Source organism: Nicotiana tabacum, chromosome 20 (genome assembly GCF_000715075.1).
Source record: "Nicotiana tabacum cultivar K326 chromosome 20, ASM71507v2, whole genome shotgun sequence".
Taxonomy (NCBI): domain Eukaryota; kingdom Viridiplantae; phylum Streptophyta; class Magnoliopsida; order Solanales; family Solanaceae; genus Nicotiana; species Nicotiana tabacum.
The window spans coordinates 63,161,635-63,184,765 of record NC_134099.1 but is presented as its reverse complement, the minus strand read 5'-3'; positions in this window follow the sequence as shown (position 1 = coordinate 63,184,765).

Genomic DNA, 23,131 nt, shown 5'->3' with positions numbered 1-23,131 from the left:
ATTTTAAAAGGGAATATTGACTCGTATTATGATTTGAAAGCCTGTTGTGTTTATTGAACCCAGCATAAATGTGGATTCATTGTTTCCTACTGCTCAGCCTTTATTTACTCTTATTACTTACTGGGTTGGAGTACTCACATTGCTCCCTGCACCTCGTGTTCAGATTCATGTATATCGGAACTCGGTAGCGGGTGTTGATAGCTCAGCCGCAGAGTTATCAGAGTTAGCAAGGTGGTTGCATGACGTTCGCAGCACCGCTTCCTTCCCCTCACTGTTTTTACTGTATTTAGTACATTTTTAGAATTTTGTTGTATTCAGACCTTGATAGTTGCTCATGACAAGTGACACCCCGATATCAGGCTGGTATTTTATTCCGCACTGTTATTCTAGGATTTTATTATGAAACATTGTTTAATTGAAAGACTTAAAAATGACTCTTAATGCTTAAAGGGTTAAGGTGAGTATTGTGTCGGCTGACCTTGTCTTCACGAGAGGCGCCATCACGACCGGGTCGATTTGGGGCCGTGACAAGTTGGTATCAGAGCCTAAGTTACATAGGTCTCACGACTCATGAGCATGTTTAGTAGAGTCTTGCGGATCGGTACAGAGACGTCTGTATTTATCCTCGAGAGGCTGCAGAACCTTTAGGAAAAACTTCACATTATTGGAATTCTTATCGTGCATCATTGATTCAGCTTGGGAAGTAACTCTTTAAATTCCTTCCACGTGTTCGCATGTGCGCATGAGCGCTCAGAATCAGATGTGCCTTGTTAGCTTGTGATCCCCTGATCCAAGGGTGAGATGTGATCTCTATGAGTTGATGTTGGGCCAGTCTGAAGGACTTGAGGCCAGATCTTTGCCTAGGGCTTGAGCACCGATGTGCTGATTGTGTGAGCAAGTGTTTTGAACTTATATGTTCGGTATTGTCCCTATTAGTGGGAATGACGACTGGATAGCTATGTGGCGAGTATATTAGTACTGCTAGATATATCTATATGACTTAGAAGTGACGAGGAAGGTCTGCTGGATGATAGATGAACTATTAAGTGTTTGATTTCCATTGTGATTGGATGTGTAGCCCCGAGTTATGGGCGTGTGAATAATCATTTCATGTCCCTTGTTGGAGTGAAGTAAATTTCATGTTGCGTTATGAGTTCAGACTCGGGAAAACTAAGTGACTGTGTAATGTGTATGACGGTGGAAGGTATATAAAAATGTTATATTAAGGCGAAGCAGGCGGGTTATCTCCTATGGAGTGTTCTGAAGTGGTGTGATCCTTATGTGTATGTTAGAAGATCTCATGTGTAAGTGAAAAGTACATGTTGAAATTTGAAATTTCGGGTCGCTTAAGAGAGTGGGCTTAACTGTTGTGGGGATGAATGCAAGATTTGCAGAAGGTTTATAGTACTGGATGATCTGTGTTTTCACAAGCTTACAAATGATTTGAGTTTAGTCTCATTATGGTATTGTGGCATCAATAGAGTAAAAGTGTTATGCATTATTGACGGTATCTTGATCTATGGCTTCGAGCCAAGTGGCGGAGTCTGCTGTGAGCAATTGATTGCACAATTAGGTGCTATGTTGGTTTCAATTTGAGGAGTGCGAGTGAACTAGCTATGACTTGCAGAAATTGAGACAGAGAATGGCTCGAGTAAAGGAAGATTTTGACAAAGGTTATACTATGCTTTATGGAGAAAGAGAATCATGGTATGTCTTGAGTTATCGTTGGTAAAGGGTGCTCGGTGCATAGAGTAGGAGGTTGCTTGGTTGTATTGAGATAAGGCTACATCTTGCAGTGTCAGATTGCTAATGAGGTACGAGTGGTCTGTTCATTTGATTAGGCTAATTGCAGTTGGAATAGTGTGAATGACTCTCGAGAAAGGTTTTAATGTGTTCAAGATTCTACATGTAACAATTGGGTATCTCAAAGTAGTATATGTGGCTAGAAATCGAGTTTTCATTGGAAAGGTTCAAGACTTGTGGAACTTCTATGTAATTATGGGATTCTATGTATCAGTATCATGAAGGTAAAGGTAGCGGATTTAGATTCGCATAAAGTCTCTTCAGGATAAAGTATTTTGATCGTGGTGTTTGTGGGAATATCTGAGAAAGTATTCGGCAACTTATGAGCCTTAGACGGTGTGGCTTTACGCTTGGGTTCCATGTGGTAAGTCTGGTTTGAAAGAATTGTAATGTTATAGCAAGAATGAGTATGAGTAGGCCGAGTTGGTATGGTGAGGATATGATTAACTCTTTGGATGCTTATGAGATAATGCGTTTCTACGGGTGTTTCGCGGGCAATTTCAGATAATTAGAGAAATTAGCTTCAGATGATTTGAGAAATGATCTGAAGATGATTAAGGAAATGGTAATTCTAATTGAGGTGATTGACGACGGTATATGTTCCCGTAAGAGGCAATATGATTAAGTTGATGGCACTTCGATAGTATTGCAGCACTTTTCGTCAGATCGACTGCTGATATTCGAATTTGCTTGGCAACACAGAAAAATCTTAGAGTATCTCTCGTGGGATGATTGGGTACTAGAGGTGAGTTTTATATGAGAGTGGAGGAATTGGGATCATATATGGTAATTCGAGTGTTTTATGGACTTGGAGACTGGGAGTTCTCATATACAGGTTAGCTTGTGGTTGTGAATGGCAAGATGTGGGTAAGTTAGTCAGATATTAGTATGTACTATGATTCCGTCATTGGTAGACCTATATGGATGTGTGTTCTGTATCACAACGGCTTGGTTCACTTCGAGTTGCCAATGGTGAGGTGTGTGTTGATTCGTTTGTTATTGAGCTTATTAGTAATTTGAGGAGACCTATGAGTTACCTTTTTGTGTTGCGAGGCGTTATGATTTTTTGGTTATAGGCATATATGGTGCAGTTCTATTAGAGTTTCATAGTGTAAGTCGAGCGGGAAGAGTGATTTGGTGTTGCTCGGTGAACGACATATTGGTTATGTCCTATCGGGTGTGCATGGTGTATGTTATTTGTTTCACCATGGGTGTAATGATTGCTTTGGTTCCAGACATCAAATTATGCATGGTTGTCGATTTCGAGCATAATGACTTGAGGTGTTTCATGTGGAACAGTGTTGGATAGGATCGCGCATCACAACGAAGTTATGTGGAGGTATGACCTTGCGGGTTAGATTCATGTGTTATGTTCCTACAATGCGAGACGGGTTCTCAGCCTTGTGTTATGGCGGTACTGGTGAGCTTGAGGTACAACTCTCAATTGAGTCATTTTCATGATTTGAGTATGTTCGGACCGTTGCTTATTGGTGCGCGTATTATGCAAGTGGTGTTTTAGGCATGTACGGATGTTTCATGTCACCAGAGTAGTGTGTTGGATTAGGGGAGATCGTTGGGATCTTTAATGAATACAAACAGATTCGATTTTAGCATGTCGGGAGGATAAATATCGAGGTTCAACTCAGAAATTTGCTATGGTCCTTGCCAAAGGAGAAGTGGCCTTATGAGTGGTTGATCTGAGAAATGGTTATGGTTTACTACGTGTTTCATTTATCATTGGCAGTATATGGAAGTGTTGGAATGTGACTTTAGTTGATAAGAGGTTTTCTGTCAGTATTCAGTTCATATGTGCAGCTGCTGTGAATAGAAGTTATCGCTACGAGTATTTGAGTTATGTGGTATATCATATAATTGCACCTAAGGTTGCAGGCATGGGCTATTACAGCTGGTTCGGGCCTATTCAGTGTATGAGTGTGAGGTTTTGATCGTATTGATGGTTTCAGAAGTGAAAATGTGGTTCTATGATTCATGGGCTTGATTGGGTTGTGTAATTTTAGATTTTATGTGTAATCACACCTATATGAGATAGGGTGATGTGGGATCACCCCCGGGTTATGCATGGTAAAGTTATTCAGCTATTGGTTGGCTTTTAGAACAACTCTGAGTACGTTCAAGGACGAACGTATGTTTAAGTGGGGAAGGATGTAACGACCCGACCGGTCGTTTTGAGCTTTTGTACTTTGATCGTCAGTTCTCGGGCATGACTTGCCCTATATGATGTATTATGACTGATAGAGACCGATGGTTTTGGTTTTCAGGAAAATTGGAAGGAATTTGAAAGAACAGTTTTAGATGAAAGCTTTGAATTTGAAAGGTTTGACCAAGAGTTGACTTGTTTGTATATGATCTCGGATCGCAATTTTTATAATTTGGTTAGCTCTGTTAGGTGATATATGACTTAGGAGCACGATCGGAATGCATTTTGGAAGTCCGTGGAAGGATTTGGCTCGAATTGGCAAAGTTAGTATTTTCGCGAATTCCGGTTGATAGGTGAGATTTTCATCTGAGGGTCAGAATGGAATTCTCAGAGTTGCTATAGCTTTGTTATGTCAATTGTGATGTGTGTGCAAAATTTTAGGTTATTCAGACATCGTTTGGTCGGGTTTTTCGATCGAAAGTGTATTTCGGACGTTTTTGGAAACTTAGGCTTGTATTCGATGAGTTTTGGGTATTCTGATGTTGTTTGAGGCGTTTTGATAATTAGAACAGGTTTTAATGATGTTATGAATTATGTTGGCAAGTTTGGTCTGGGTCCCATGAGGCTAGGATAAGTTTTGGAAGTGTTTTTGTCGTTGTGAGCATAAGCATGTAATGATCCAAATGTCCATTTTTAGTTCTAGAGATCGAAATTTAATTTCGAGACTTCCAAAATTTCATTAATGAATTATAGGAGTGATCTGGAAAGTTTGGTCTAATTTCATCAAGTCGCGATTGGGTTTTTGACGTGAATCATGAGTTAATTGTTTAACGAGTGAAATGGATATCGCACTGAGAAAACGAGCTCCAAATTGAGTTTCGATTAAAGGACTATGTTCGTATTTTTATTTGTGACTCATAGGAACAAGAATCATCGAATTCGAGTTCGTATGATGGAGTTAGAGCCTTTTTAGTGAAATTAAACATTGCTGGTGCAGCAGGATCTGGTGTGCACTTTAGCGACCAGATTTGTCACTTTTAGCAACGGGAATGGCTCTTTTAGCAACCAGAATAGGTTTATTAAAGCTGTTGCATTTTTCTGCTCATTTTGATCTTTTTTTTGGTGAAAGAATACGGCTCTGGGCGATTTTTGAGCAAGAAATCATGGGAAATCTTGAGGTAAGTCACTTGTGATCATTTTTACTCCATAATATTGAATTATCATCAAATAATCTGACTAGATTACATGTTTTTGAGGTGTAAATTGGGGATTTGGACCTGGGGATTTGAAAATAAGATTTGAAGATTTGGAGGCCAAAATTGTTATCGGAATTTAGTAATTTTGGTAAGGTTGGACTCGTGGTTGAATGGGTTGTCAGATTTTTTTCGTCGAATTCCGAAGCAAGGGCCCAATGGTCGGGTTTGAGCAATTTTCGGGATTTTGATGTTAAATTGGATATTTTAGAGTGGGCTTCACTCCCTTAGCATATTTTAATGATTATGTACTGATTGTGGCTAGATTTTTAGCATCCGGAGGTCGATTTGTGCAAGTGAGCCATCGCGAGCTAGATTTTGGACCGGATCGAGGTAAGTAATGATTGTAAATACTGTCCTGAGGGTTTGAAACCCCGGATTATACGTCGTTGTGTTACTTTGAGGTGACTTGCATGCAGGATGACGAGCGTGATGTAGAGCACCGCTGGGGATTATGACCTAGTCCATCCTGAATGAATATTTTAATGCGTATTTGATAGTTAATTGTTTGACATTATTATATTTTTTGGTTGTATGCCATGTTAAGGGCCTTGTGCCGACTTGTTGAGACCTTTAGGGGCATTTTAACTATCTTTCCTCACTCTATTTGTTTGAAAACATATTCTCAGTCATGTTTTACCTGTTTACTGCTCAAATCTGGCTTTATCACTATATTTTTAACATGTGGAAATTGTTTTGGGCTGAGTTCCCTATTTTACTGAGATAGACCGAGGGTTTGATTGTGAGATTGATGACTGAGATAGACTGAGAGTTTGATGGTGAGGTTAATGACTGAGAGAGGCCGAGGGACTAGTTGTGAGGATTATATATCTATGGATAAGACTGTTCTTTCAAATTCCTTCCGATTTTCCTGAAAACCAAGAATGTAAAGTTTAAAGAGTTACTTCTCAAGCTGAATCAAGGACACACGATAAGAATTCCAAGAATGTAAAGTTTTTCCTAAAGGTTCTGCAGCCTCTCGAGGATAAATACAGACGTCTCTGTACCGATCCACATGACTATACTAAAACTGCTCATGACTCGTGAGACCTATGTAACCTAGGCTCTGATACCAACTTGTCATGACCCCAAACCGGCCCGGTCGTGATAGCGCCTCTTGTGAAGACAAGGCCAGCCGACACAACACTCACCTTAACCCTTTAAGCATTAAGAGTCATTTTTAAGTCTTTAAATTAAATAATGTTTCATATAGCGCTTGGGCTTTAGGAGCCACTCCGGAGTCTGCACACCCCCAGTGAGTGCAGTCGGCTATTTATATGGACCGAGCTGCACGCCGGAACGGTTACTTCGATTTCAGTTATTGTGAGAGATATACGGATCGGGCTGCACGCCGCAGCGGTTACTATATGGTACCAATTGAGCGTAAATGCTGAGTGCGAGTACTGATTGGTAAGAGCTGAGTCAGGAGTGACAGAGAGGATATCCTGAGGGGCGATAGATATATACATGCATATGAGTGGTGTTTTACCTGAGAGGCCTGTTTATGAACTTATTGATTTCACTCCTCTTAAAATGAGTTTCTATCGAATATGTTGATTTATTGACTGTTTTCACTAATCTTTATATTGAGCCATTGTCGGAAAGTTGCACAAGTGTTTTAAAACAACTTTTATTTAAACTGGGGTTTATGAGATATTCAGAAATTATTCACTGATTTGACATTGGTTATTTCCACTGAGATTTTCAAGTTATGAAGTGTTTGTGATTACTGTTTTTCCCGAGAGGCTGTTTTACGAACTATGCTTTGCCCGAGGGGCCAATTATGACTTTAATCTCTATTATTATTTTAAATGGTATTGAACCCCTACTAAAACTATTGGAAGGTATTTCAAAGATGATTTTTACTAAAAGCTGGATTTTAAAAGGGAAGATTAACTCGTATTACGATTTGAAAGCCTGTTGTGTTTATTGAACCCAGCGTAAATGTGGATTCATTGTTTCCTACTGCTCAGCCTTTATTTACTCTTATTACTTACTAGGTTGGAGTACTCACATTACTCCCTGCACCTCGTGTGCAGATTCAGGTATATCGGAACCCGGTAGTGGGTGTTGATAGCTCAGTCGCGGAGTCATCAGAGTTTGCAAGGTGGTTGTATACGTTCGCAGCACCGCTTCCTTCCCCTCATTGTTGTTACTGTATTTAGTACATTTTTAGACTTTTGTTGTATTCATACCTTGATAGTTGCTCATGACTAGTGACACCCCGATATCGGGCTAGTATTTTATTCCGCACTGTTATTCCAGGATTTTATTATGAAACATTATTTAATTTAAAGACTTAAAAATGACTCTTAATGCTTAAAGGGTTAAGGTGAGTGTTGTGTCGGCTGGCCTTGTCTTCGCAAGAGGCGCTATCACGACCGGGCCGGTTTGGGGTCATGTCAAGTTGGTATCAGAGCCTAGGTTACATAGGTCTCACGAGTCATGAGCAGTTTTAGTATAGTCATGTGGATCGGTACAGAGACGTATGTATTTATCCTCGAGAAGGTGCAGAACCTTTAGGAAAAACTTTACATTCTTGGAATTCTTATCGTGTGTCCTTGATTCAGCTTGAGAAGTAACTCTTTAAACTTTACATTCTTGGTTTTCAGGAAAATCGGAAGGAATTTGAAAGAACAGTCTTAGATGAAAGCTTTGAATTTGAAAGGTTTGACCAAGAGTTGACTTATTTGTATATAATCTCGGATTGGAATTTTAATGATTTAGTTAGCTCCGTTAGGTGATTTATGACTTAGGAGTGCGATCGGAATGCATTTTGGAAGTCCGTGGAAGGATTTGGCTCGAATTTGCAAAGTTAGTATTTTGGCGAATTCTGATTGATAGGTGAGATTTTGATCCGAGGGTCGGAATGGAATTCAGAGAGTTGTTTTATCTTCGTTATGTCATTTGTCATGTGTGTGCAAATTTTCAGGTTATTCGGACATCGTTTGGTTGGGTTTTTGATTGAAAGTGTATTTCGGAAGTTTTTTGAAACTTAGGCTTGAATTCGATGAGTTTTGGGTATTCTGATGTTGTTTGAGGCGTTTTGATGATTGGAATAGGTTTTAATGATGTTATGAATTATGTTGGCGAGTTTGGTCGGGGTCCCATGAGGCTAGGATAAGTTTCGGAAGAGTTTTTGGAAGATTTTTGCCGTTTTGAGCATAAGCATGTAATGATCCAAAGGTCCATTTTTAGTTCTAGAGATCGATATTTGATTTCGAGACTTCCAAAATTTCAATAATGAATTATAGGAGTGATCTGGAAAGTTTGGTCTATTTTCATCAAGTAGCGATTGGGTTTTTGACGTGAATCATAAGTTAATTGTTTAACGAGCGAAATAGGTATCACACTGAGCAAACGAGCTCCGAATTGAGTTTCGATTGAAGGACTATGTTTGTATCATTATTTGTGACTCAAAGGAATAAGAATCATCGAATTCCGAGTTCGTATGATGGAGTTAGAGCCTTTTTAGTGAAATTAAACATTGTTGGTGCAACAGGATCTGGTGCGCACCTTTAGCGACCGGATTTATCACTTTTAGCGACATGAATGGCTCTTTTAGCGACCAGAATAGGTTTATTAAAGCTGTTGCGTTTTTCTGCTCATTTTGACCTTTTTTTGGTGAAAGAATACGGCTCTGGGCGATTTTTGAGCAAGAAATCATGGGAAATCTTGAGGTAAGTCACTTGTTATCATTTCTACTCCATAATATTGAATTATCATCGAATAATCCGACTAGATTACATGTGTTTGAGGTGTAAATTGGGGATTTGGACCTAGGGATTTGAAAATAAGATTTGAAGATTTGGAGGCAGAATTTTTATCGGGATTTAGTAATTTTGGTATGGTTGGACTCGTGGTTGAATGGGTTGTCGGATTTTGTGAGTTTCGTCGAATTCCGAAGCGTGGTCCTGGGGACCGGGTTTGAGCAATTTCGGGGTTTTGATGTTAAATTGGATATTTTCAAGTGGGCTTCGCTCCCTTAGCATATTTTAATGATTATGTATTGATTGTGGCTAGATTTGGAGCATCCGGAGGTCGATTCGTGCGGGCGAGGCATCACGAGCTAGATTTTGGACCGGATCGAGGTAAGTAATGATTGTAAATACTGTCCTGAGGGTTTGAAACCCTGGATTATACGTCGTTGTGTTACTTTGAGGTGACTTGCACGCTGGATGACAAGCGTGGGGTAGAGCACCACTAGGGATTGTGACCTAGTCCATCCTGAACGAATATTTTAATGCGTATTTGACAGTTAATTGTTTGACATTATTATATTTTTGGGTTGTATGCCATATTTGGGGCCTTGTGACAACTTGTTGAGACCCTTAGGGGCATTTTACTATCTTTCCTCACTCTATTTGTTTGAAAGCATATTCTCAGTCATGTTTTACCTGTTTACTGCTCAAATCTGGCTTTATCACTATATTCTTAACATGTGGAAATTGTTTTGGGCTGAGTTCCCTGTTTTACTGAGATAGACCGAGGGTCTGATTGTGAGATTGATGACTAAGATAGACTGAGAGTTTGATGGTGAGGTTAATGACTGAGAGAGACCAAGGGCCTAGTTGTGAGGATTATATATCTATGGATCGGGCTGCACGCCGTAGCAATGTATATGCATCGGGCTGCATGCCGTAGCGATACTATGTATGGATCGGGCTGCCGCGCCACAGCTATATATATATATATATATATATATATATATATATATATATATATATATATATATGTATGTATGTATTGCCCACCGCCGCAACAATATTGGATCGAGCTACGTGCCGCAGCAATATAGCGCTTGGGCTGAAGGAGCCCCTTCAGAGTCTGCATACCACCAGTGAGCGCAGTCGACTATTTATATGGATCGGGTTGTGCGCCACAGCGATGCATGGATCGGGCTGCACGCCGCAACGGTTACTTTGATTTCTGTTTTTGTGAGAGATATACGGATCGGGCTACACACCGCAGCAGTTACTATATGGTACCAATTGAGCGTGAATGCTTTGTGCGAGTACTGATTGGTAAGAGTTGAGTCACGAGTGACAAAGAGGCTATCCTGAGGGGCGATAGATATATGCATGCATATGAGTGGTGTTTTGCCTGAGAGGCCTGTTTATGGACTTATTGATTTCACTTCTCTTAAAATGAGTTTCTATCGAATATGTTGATTTATTGACTGTTTTCACTCATCTTTATATTGAGCCTCTGTCGGAAAGTTGCACAAATATTTAAAACAACTTTTATTTAAACTGGGGTTTATGAGATGTTCAGAAATTAATCACTGATTTGACATTGGTTATTTCCACTGAGATTTTCAAGTTATGAAGTGTTTGTGATTACTGTTTTGCCCGAGGGGCTGTTTTACAAACTATGCTTTGCCCGAGGGGCCGATTATGATTTTAATCTCTATTATTATTTTAAATGGTATTGAACCCCTACTGAAACTGTTGGAAGGTATTTCATAGATGATTTTTACTAAAAGCTGGAGTTTAAAAGGGAAGATTGACTCGTATTATGATTTGAAAGCCTGTTGTGTTTATTGAACCCAGTGTTAATGTGGATTCATTGTTTCCTACTCCTCAGCCTTTATTAACTCTTATTACTTACTGGGTTGGAGTACTCACATTACTCCCTGCACCTCGTGTGCAGATTCAGATATATCGGAACCCGATAGCGGGTGTTGATATCTCAGGTATTTAGATAAAGGCTTTATTTCCTTGAAGTATGAAGCGAGGATTTCTTTTTTGGATATGGCTCCCTTCTTCATTTGAAGCTTTTTGGTAACCTGTTGGAAATGGCTGAATTCTCCATTGATATCTGTCCTTTCTTGTTTGACATACACATCAATTTTGTCTTTAATTTGTTGAATTAATTCTTCACCAAATATTTTTCCCTGCTGGTTTGTTTGAACTAACTTTGTCCAGAATTTGTTATAAACAATTCTTTGGAGGCAAGGAACTTCTTCGTTGGTATAACCAACTTCTACATCCCATTTCATAATCCAAGGGATAGAAAATTCTATGAAAAAATACATAGCGGCAATTCCGTTGTAAAAGATATTATCTTTTTATAATGAAATAATCTTGGGAGATATATCTACCCATTGAGTATATAAACTCTTAAATAAAGGAGGAAGTATTTTTAATGATGGACCATATGACTTCCACCATCTAAAGAACCAATTTGGAATTTGCTGACTGTTTATATTAGAACATAGCTTAATGAACCATGAGTGTTTCCTATTAGTTTTCTCATAGAGGAAAGTTTTATTAAAACTTTCAACATAGTCCCAATAATTAAATTTAACTGAGACTTTTTGATCAGGATGAGTATATTCTCGATACTTAAGGGAACTCATTCCCCATTCATCTGCAGGTATAACCTTTTTGATAATAATTTTTGAAAAACTATAAGTTTTCTTGATATTGGCAGGATAAAATGCTGAATTTCAGCTGATCCTGTCGTTGAGAGTATAATTTCATAGTGCATCCTATATTTATAAGCAGGAGTAGCGTATGACGCTGTATCAAAGTATCTAGTCATTAATTGCCATGGGTTATCCTTCCATTTAAGGTCGGATTGTTCCAAAAAAATTATTAACTCTTTTTTATCCTTTCGGTTATAAACCTCAAGGTTTTCATTGCTATCCTCTGATATAACTGAGGAATAAGTTGGTACCTTAGATGATGTACCCTCATCTTTCTTAGACCCATCTTTCGTGTCAAAAACCCAATCGCGACTTGATGAAATTAGACCAAACTTTCCAGATCAGTCCCATAATTCATTATCAAAATTCTGGAAGTCTCAAAATCAATTTTCGATCTCTAGAACTAAAAATGGACCTTTGGGTCATTACATGCTTATAATCAAAACGCCAAAATCTTCCAAAAACTCTTCCAAAACATATGCGAGCCTCATGGGACCCCGACCAAACATGCCAACACACCCCATAACATAATTCAAACTTGTTCCAACCTTCGGAACGCTCAAAACAACATCAAAACATCAAATCACCCTCGGATTCAAGCCTAAGAATTCCAAAACTTCCGAAATCCGAATTCGATCAAAAAGTCGACCAAACGACGTCCAAATGACCTGAAATTTTGCACACACATCACAAATGACATAACGAAGCTACAACAACTCTCAGAATTCCATTCCGACCATCGGATCAAAATCTCACCTATCAACCGGAATTCGCCAAAATATTAACTTTGTCAATTCAAGCCAAATCCTTCCACGGACTTCCAAAATGCATTTCGATCGCGCTCCTAAGTCATAAATCACCTAAAAAAACTATCCAAATCATAAAATTTCCTATCCGAGCTCATATAAAAATAAGTTAACTCTTAGTCAACCTTTCAAATTCAAAGCTTTCAACTGAGACTGTTCCTTCAAATTCATTCCGATTTTTCCTGAAAACCAAAACCAATGATCTACATCAGTCATAATATGTTACACGGGGCATGTCATGCCCGGGAACTGGCGATCAAAGTGCAAAAGTTCAAAACGACCGGTCGGGTTGTTACATCCTCCCTCACTTAAACACACGTTCGTCCTCGAACGTACCTAGAGCTGTTCTAAAAGCTCACCAATCGCTGAATAACCTTACCATGCATATAGTTGGGGGTGATCCCACGTCACCCTATCTCATATATAGGTCCGATAACACCGTTTAACTAAAATTACACAATCCAATCTAGCCCATAAACCATAGAACCACATTTTCACTTCTGAAAACATCAATACGATCAAAACCTCACACCTATACTTTGAATAGACCCGAAATAGTTGTAGTAAACCATGCCTGCAACCTCAAGTGCAATTATCCGATTTACCACGTAACTCAAACACATGTAGCGATAACTTCCATTCACAGCAGCTGCGCACAACACCCGAATACCAGTAGAAACCTCTTATCAACTAAAGTCTCATTATAACACTTCCATATACTGCCAATGATAAATGAAACACGCAATAAATCATAACCATCTCTCAGATCAGTCATCCATAAGGTTACTTCTCCTTTGGCAAGGACCATAGCAAATTTCTAAACCGAACCTCGATATTTACCAATCAAACATGCTGAAATCGAATCTGATTGTATTTATTAATGATCCCCAACGATCTCCTCTAATCCAACACATTACTCTGGTGACATGACACATCTATACAGACCTAAGCCACAACTTGCACAATACACGCATCAATACGCAACAATCCGAACATACTCAAATTATGAAAATGACTCAAATGAAAGAGCTGAACCTCAAGTTCACTAGTACCACCACAACACAAGACTGAGAACCAGTCTCACATCATAGGAATAGAACACACGAATCTAACCTGCAAGGTCATACCTCCACATATATTCACTGCAATGCGCGACCTTATTTAAACACTGCTCCACATGTAACCACCTTAAGTCACTATGCTCGAAATCGACAACCACACACAATTTGATATCTGGAACCAAAGCAATTCATCATACTCACGGTGAAGCAAATAACATACCCCACGCACACCCGATAGGACATAACCGATATGCCGTTCACCGAGCAACACCAAATTACTCTTCTCGCTCAACTTCCATTATGAAACTCCGATAGAATCGCACCATAGGTGCCTATAACCAACAGATCGTATCGTCTCACAACACAGAAAGGTAACGCATAGATCCCCATAATTACTAATAGCTCAAAACAACCGAAGCCTCACATCCTTTGCCAACAGCAACTTGAATTCAACAAAACCGTCTCGATGCCGGACACACATCCTATATAGGTCTACCAATGGACCATACATCAACTCCAGTTACACACAACAGATAAATAATCCTTCGAAGGTCCAAAATGACTGAATTATAGCACATACTAATATCTGACTAACTTACCCACATTTTGCCATCCATAACCACAAGCTAACCTGTATATGAGACCTCCTAGTTTCAAAGTCCATAAAACACATGAATTACCATATCTGATCCCAATTTCGACACTCCCATATATAACTCACCTCTAGTACCCAATCACCCCATGGGAGATACTCTAAGATTCTTCGGTGCTACCAAGCAAACCGGAATATCAGCAGCTAACCTGACGAGAAGTGCTGCAATATTACCGAAGTACCATCAACTCAATCACATTGACTCTTTCTGGAACATATACCCTTGTCAAATCACCTCAATTAGCATTACCATTTCTTTAACCATCTGGAGATCCTTTCTCAAATCATCTGAAGTTTATTTCTCTAATTATCTGAAAATGCCCGTGCTGCCTAATAATTTATGACCTTACACATGCAAATCTCAGTCTTACCCAACATACCGTATAAACCGTACCACTATAGGATAACCACGAGAAATTCATATCCCTTCCAAGCCACAAACATCTACATACTCAACCAGTCAAGAACTTTCCATTGGTCCCATCTAGAAGAAAATCACTATACATCCCATGCTACGCATGCCCATAAAAAATATTCATCTCCAAACCGCGGTAAAACCATCAATAACTCTCCGAGTTCCCTTTGCACAAATCAGACCTATCAGGACTGAATCCTTCTACCTTAATCAAGCTAAGCAAGCCATCAAAACCTAAGAGCATCGACGCAAAATACCTGAAAGAACTTATTACCTCAAACACACACCAGGAATTAATCATATCCTTACCATACCGATTCGGTCTACTATCAAGGTACCCCATCTATCTAAATTTCCTTTTGATTCATATTCAACTTGATATTCTCTCTTAAATATTCCCAAAAGCACCACATTTGAAATACTTCGCTCTGAAGAACTTCCTGCGGATCTAAATCTGTTACCTCCTGATACTGATACATAGAATCCCACAATTAATATGGAAAACACCACAAGTCTTGACATCTTCCAAGGAAAACTCAGTTTCTATTCATAAGTACAACTTGAAAGCCTCCAATTATTGCATGTAAAATTTTGAACACAATAGGACCATTCTCTAGGGGCATCCACTCTACTCAAATCACAGTTAGATTGATTAAACGAACCGAACAACCTGTGCCTCATTTGCACTCCGATACTGTAGAATGTGACCTCATTCCAATATAACCAAGCAACTTCCTGCTCTATGCACCGAGCATTCTTACCAACCATAACTCAAGTCATTCCCCGATTCTTGTACACCCATAAAGCATAACATAGCCATTATTGAAATTTCCTTTACTCGAGCCACAATTGATTTACAAATACGCCTCGAACTGGAACCATTAGAGCACATAACCGTGCAATCAACTATTCAATAGCGGACTCCCCACTAGGATCGAAGCCATAGATCAACACACGCTCAATAACTCATAACGATTATACTCTATTGATGCCATGATACCATAATGAGATTAAACTCAAATCTTTTATAAGCTTGTGAAAACACAGATCATCTAGAATTTTAACTCTTCTGTAAATCTCGCATTCAACTCTCGCAACAGTTACACCCACTCACTAAGCGACCCAATTTAAGTTGCAACACATATCCTTCACTTGCAAATCTAACAGAAACATAAGGATCATACAACCTCAGAACACTTCGCATGAGATAACCCACCTTCTTCGCCTTAAACTAACATTAATGTATACCTTCCACCGTCATAACCATTATGCAGTCACTTAGTCTTCTTGAGTCTGAACTCATACTGCAACATGAAATTTACTTCACTCCCAACTAGGACACATGAAAAGACTCTTTGCACACCCATAACTCGGGGCTATACCTCAAATTAAGATAGATACATCTCGCAGTACTAACATACTCATCACATAGTTATCCAGCCATCACTCACACTAATAGGGACACTACCGAATATATAAGTTCAAAAATACTTGCTCACATAATCAGCACCTCGGTGCTCAAGCTATAGGCAAAAATCCGGCCTCAAGTCCTCCAAACTGGCCCAATATCAACACACAGAGATTGTATCTCGCCCCTCGATCAGGGAATCACAAGCCATCAAGGCATATCTGATACTGAGCGATCATGCGCACACACAAATGCATGGAAGGAATTCAAAAGGTTACATTAGCTGAATCAAAGGACGCACGATAAGAATTCAAGAATGTGAAGTTTTCCTAAAGATTCTGCAGCCTCTCGAGGATAAATATAGACGTCTTCGTACCGATCCGCGAGACTCTACTAAACCTGCTCATGACTCGTAAGACCTATGTAACCTAGGCTCTGATACCAACTTGTCACGACCCAAAACTCGGACCTGGTCGTGATGGTGCCTCTCGTGAAGACAAGGTCAGCCGACACAACACCCATTTTAACCCTTTAATCATTAAGAGTCATTTTAGGCCTTTAATTAAACAAATGTGAAAAGTATGAATAAGAAATGCAGAAATCCAGCCCGACACAACCCTAACCGGGGTTTCACAAGTCACGAGAATCTACTAGGGTATAAATACAACTGAAATCCTGGAGTGTACAAATACAGACAAATGAAATGAGGAGAGAGAAAAGCAGTGCTACGAACGCCGGCAACTACCTTGCTAAACTCTGATGACTTTGCTTGCAATCAGCCAAAACATACCTGAATCTGCACACAAGGTGCGCGGAGTAATGTGAGTACTCTAACTCAGTGAGTAATAATAATAAATAAAGACTAAAGGCAAGAAATCACTCAAAAACATAAGGCATTCCATGTTGAAGCAGTAAAATCACTTTAAACAGTAAAGCAGTGAGAAATCAAGTGAAAATCCCTTTTTCCAATAAGTAAAGCAAGTAGTTTACAAGTGAGTAACAAAAATGATAGAAATGTAAAAGCCCCTCGGGCAAAACATGTACAACAAACTGCCCCTCGGGCATAATATCAACAGAACCAGCCCCTCGGGCTCAATATCAGAACAGTACCAGCCCCTCGGGCACAATATCAGAACAGTAACAGCCCATCGGGCTCACTCTCAGAATAGTATCAGCCCCTCGGGCTACCTCACAATCACTCATATCAGCCCCTCAGGCATAGTATCAATCACTCAGAACAATGGGTACCCGCGCTCACTGTGGGTGTGCAGACTCCAGAGGGGCTTCTTACGGCCGAAGCGCTATATCAAGCCACCTCGTGGCATCATCACTCAGCATATCCTCACATAACTCAAGCCACCGCATGGCATATAAAGTATCTCAGGCCCTCGGCCTCATATCACTCGGCCTCACATCACTCAAGCCGCATATGAACGCGTGAAGGAATTCAAAAAGTTACATTAGCTGAATCAAAAGACGCACGATAAGAATTCAAGAATGTGAAGTTTTCTTAAAGGTTCTACAGCCTCTCGAGGATAAATATAGACGTCTTCGTACCGATCCGCGAGACTCTACTAAACATGCTCATGACTCGTGAGACCTATGTAACCTAGGCTCTGATACCAACTTGTCACGACCAAATCCCGACCCTGGTCGTGATGGCGCCTCTCGTGAAGACAAGTCCAGTCAGTCTAACCCAACTCATCCTTTAAAGCAGTAATTTAAAACAAATATAGTATAACATGGTTTAATAGTACCAAATAGCGGAAAGTATGAATAAGAAATGCAGAAATCCAGCCCGACACAGCCCTAACCGGGGTTTCACAAGTCACGAGCATCTACTAGGGTATAAATACAACTGAAAGCCTGGAGTGTACAAATACAGACTAATGAAATGAGGAGAGAGAAAAGCAGTGCTACGAACGCTGATAGCTACCTTGCTAAACTCTGATGACTCTACCTCCAATCAGCCAAAACATACCTGAATCTGCACACAAGGTGCAGAGAGTAATGTGAGTACTCTGACTCAGTGAGTAATAACAATAAATAAAGAATAAAGGCAAGAAATCACTCAAAAACATAATATCAACAGAACCAGCCCCTCGGGCTCAATATCAGAATAGTGCCAGTCCCTCGGGCTCAATATCAAAACAGTAACAGCCCCTCGAGCTCACTCTCAGAATAGTATTAGCTACTCGGGCTACCTCACAATCACTCATATCAGCCCCTCGGGCATAGTATCAATCACTCAGAATAATGAGTACCCGCACTCACAGTGGGTGTGCAGACTCCGGAGGGGCCCCTTACGGCCAAAGCGCTATATCAAACCACCTCGTGGCATCATCACTCAGCATATCCTCACATCACTCAAGCCACCGCGTGGCATATAAAGTATCTCAGGCCCTCGACCTCATATCACTCGGCCTCACATCAGTCAAGCCACCGCGTGTCATATAAAGTATCCCAGGCCCTCGGCCTCATATCACTCGGCCTCACATCACTCAAGCCACCTCGTGACATAAATAGTATCTCAGGCCCTCGGCCTCATATCACTCAGCATATCCTCACATATGGCCCTCGGCCTCACTCAGTCCGGAAATAATCATAAGCCCTTGGGGCATTTGTAAAACAGTAGTTCTCATCCCAAAATACCATTTAGAAATATCATTTGAGTTTTCAAATCTCCATAAAAGCGGCTGGGTTTGTAAAACAATAATTATCAACAGGACTGAGTTTAAATATAAGTCAAAACAGTGAGGAAATAGTGATAAAAATTCCCAAAGGATTCAAATAATTGGCACGAAGCCCAAGTATGGCAATCAACCTAAATCATAATGATATCAAATAAGTTTCAATCAAATATGCGGTATCATCAATCGGGATGGACCAAGTCACAATCCCTGGTAGTAAAAGACCCCGCCCGCGCTCATCATCCAGCGGGTGTCTTAACTCAATATAGAACTACGATGTGTAAATCCGGGGTTTCAAACCCTCAGGACATCATTTACAATCATTACTCACCTCGAACCGGCTAATCCTCTAGATCGCGATGCCTTTGTCTCTCAAATCGACCTCCGAATGCCTCGAATCTAGCCATAATAATTCGATTCAGTTAATAAAAATTATAGGAATTAATTCCATATGAAATTCTACATTTTCCATTAAAAATCCGAAATTGCACTCAAAATTCGCTTGTGGGGCCCACGTCTCGGAACCCGACAAAAATAACGAAATATGAAACCTCATCCAACCACGAGTCCAACCATACCAATTTTACTAAAATCCGACATCAAGTCGACCCTCAAATCTTCAAATTAAACCAAGAGGGTTTTCAAGATTTTCCCAACTAAAATCACCAATTAAATGCCAAAACTAGTAATAGATTCGGGTAATCTAACCAAAATTAAGTTAAGAACACTTACCCCATTGTTTGCTTTGAAAATCTCCCGAAAATCGCCTCTCCCCGAGCTCCAATTTGGTAAAAATGGAAAATGGGACGACAGAACTCAACATTCTGTCTAGATTTTCCATGGTTACTGTTCACGCATTTTACTATTCATGGGTACTGTTCACAGTAATGTATATGGGGTACGGTTCATATGTACTGTTCACAGTACTGTACACGGATACTGTTCATGTTTACTGTACATGGAACTGTACACGAATACTGTTCACGCATGTGCGGTTAAAAAAACCAGAAACTGCCCAGAAAATTGCAGCAGCTTTTCTTTTCACTAAAAAGGCTCTAACTCCATCATATCCGAGCCTCATGGGACCCCGACCAAACATGACAACATACCCCATAACATAATTCAAACTTGTTCCACCTTCGTAATGCTCAAAATAACATCAAAACATCAAATCACCCTCGGATTCAAGCCTAAGAATTCCAAAACTTCCGAAATCCGAATTCGATCAAAAAGTCGACCAAACAACGTCCAAATGACCTAAAATTTTGCACACACATCAAAAATGACATAACGAAGATACATCAACTCTCGGAATTCCATTCCGACCATCGGATCAAAATCTCACCTATCAACCGGAATTCGCCAAAATATTAACTTTGCCAATTCAAGCCAAATCCTTCCACGGACTTCCAAAATGCATTCCGATCGTGCTCTTAAGTCATAAATCACCCAACGAAACTATCCAAATCATAAAATTTCCGATCCGAGCTTATATACAAATAAGTCAACTCTTAGTAAACCTTTCAAATTCAAAGCTTTCAACTGAGACTGTTCCTTCAAATTCATTCTGATTTTTCCTGAAAACCAAAACCAACGATCTACATCAGTCATAATATGTTACACGGGGAAAGTCATCCCCGAGAACTGGCGATCAAAGTGAAAAAGTTTAAAACAACTGATCGGGTAATGATTTGAGCATTGTCCCTTATTACAGGAATCTTGCTCTTCTTCAGAAAATGAGGTATAACTTTCTTCATGAAGGACCCTTATGTCTTCACTTGTTGATTAAGATCCTTCATCAGTATCAGATATTTCTGGAGAAGAATTCAAAAGAATCTTACATAAAGAATCTTTGATATCCTGTATTATATAGTATTCTCGGATTGAGTAACCTTAGTTGATTTTGTTGAAAGATTTGTATATCTTTGTCTATATCTATTATTTCGTCTAATTTATGATTTTCTTCTTGTCTTTTTCTAGTTAGAATTCTGGCTAACATATTATTACCTATTCTATTATCTGAAAAACTTATTCGTGATCTTTCTTGGTTTGTTGTTCTTGACCCACCTGGAAAAAGGTCCATTTTTGTGGTTTTCGTATTTTAATTTTATCTTTTTGCGGTGTTATTTCAACTCTTTTTAATTATTCTATTAAATCGTCTACTTTTGGAATTTCAGTCTTTATCTCCTTTTCTTTAATAATTTTATCTAGCTTTTTATTAATTTCTAAAAGTAATACTATTAGAGTCTTATTCTGTTTTATTATTGTTTGATCTGCTTTTCCCCTGGGGAGTATAACTAGTCAGTCCCTCTAGATTGAGTTAAATTCTTTCTGTGAACTTTAATGATTCTTCATATACTGGATCTAGTTCTAGTTGTAACTCACTCATGAAAGAGCGATTTCTTTTATTGTGTCTATCTTTTCTTTTAAGGTATTTATCTCACGTTTTAATACTTCTACTTGGTGTGTTATTTGTTCTACTAATTTGGTTGTTTGTATTTCTAATTCTTTAGGCTTTTCTGTAATAGTTTTAATTAATTTTTCTATTTTGTTTTTCTTAGGTATTTTTTCTAGATTAAACTTATTGTTCAGAAATTGTATTTTTCTGTATATTTCTAGTTCTTGTGATTTTAGGAAATCCAAATTTTGTTCTAATTTTTCTAAAGTCTTTAGTTTGTAATACTTCTAATAGTTTTAGTGTTCTTATTATATTTTTATTATTTTCCTGGGTTTTTTCTCCAAAGTTGATTATTATATCTACTAAAGTATTGTATTGTTTATCTTCGGTATGTAATATATGTTCTCCACTACTAAAATTACACTTAATTACCGTATTATCTTTTAATATTCTATACTTCTTTTCTGGATATATTTTTAAATATAAATATTCTAGGTTCTTTAGTTTATCTATTTTTTAACCTAATGGTATCCAAATTTTTTGGTTCTTAAAGAATTTTATTCTTTGATTTTCTGAATATATTTCTCCTTCTATATATTGTATTTCCCATTCTAAAGTTGATATGGTTTCTAAGCTAATACTACGTTTTACTATATAACTTGGTTTTATATTTATTTTTAAATCTGATTCTTTTATTTGTTTAGCTAATTCTAAAGTTGATATTAATAAAGCCTTAGTCTTTCGTAGTATGTTCTTTAATTATCCTTTTCTTTATATATTCCTACTTAAAATCCAATAGTTACAAGCTATTTCTTTAACTAAAGGATGTTGTCTCAACATATATGTTACCCTAATGGGATATGTTTATCTTATTCCTCGTGGTTTGGATATAATCCTTTTCTTGTTGTATTTTAATATTGATTCTTTCTATTTCATGAAGAAAATCTTCTGTATTTAAAATATCTAGTTCAAAGAAACTTAGTTGTGATTCTAATGTAGAAAAAGTTACGAACAAGAAAGGAATCTCCGACCAAGCCATGTGAAGACGGGGCCCAATGAAGTACCCTGCAAGGCTGGACAAGATAGATTTTGAAAGAGTTTGGAATCCATTTTTCAAATCCGTTCAAAAATTTAGCTATAAAAGGGAGAAGAAAGCAGAAGAAAAACAAGAGAGAACAAGAAGAAAAATGCTTTGAAGAAAACCCATCCAACCAACTTTTCATCTACAAAAATCCCTCTCCCAAAACACTTTGTAAAATATTTCTTTATGAATACTTTAGTAGTTCCTCCTCTAAGCTTGTAAGATAAATAAGTCTTTATGCTTATGTGTGATCGTTTTTAATTCTCAAAGCTCAGTAGACTTTTTCGGGTTTCCCGAAAGGGAAATATCTCTCCTATAAGCATGTAAGTTACTCATCTTTATCTAAATTATGTTTATGCTAGATATTACCCCTGTTTATTTTAAAATTTTTTGTTATTCTGTATAGTTTTATGTTTCATGTTCATATGCTCGATTATTAGATATCACTCTTAGTATATGGTTAGCTTCCCAATTTCTTAACAATTATGATGGATTAACCTGTAAATTCCTAGGAGAAACTGGTTAAGTAAAACCCGAAAATAATTAAGAAGGGTATAAGTGTTTAACCATGGCTGGGGTGAGGTTAAAGAAATAAGAGTTAAGAAAAGTGTTAAAATCTTTAAAAGATTGGGAAGAAGAGATGCACAAAGTGGATTAAAAAAAAGAGTAGTAAAGGGGTAATCTCAGTTCATAATTTAGATAATATGGTAACTATACAAGTCTATAGAATAAGAGAGAGAGAGAGAAAGAGTACCGAGTAGGATTTTCACAACATAAGAGTTTAATCGCAAAAAATAATTTTATTGTTAATGTCCAATAATCGTAATAAATATACAAATCCGGAAAGCTTTGCTAGGAGTCTTACTCAAAGTTTGGAAGAATTTATATTAGACATAGAAACCGGATTTTTCCTTTGTCTTTGGTGCTCTTTACTTGCTGTTTAACTGAGACTTTGCTTTTATGTGTCTAAATTATG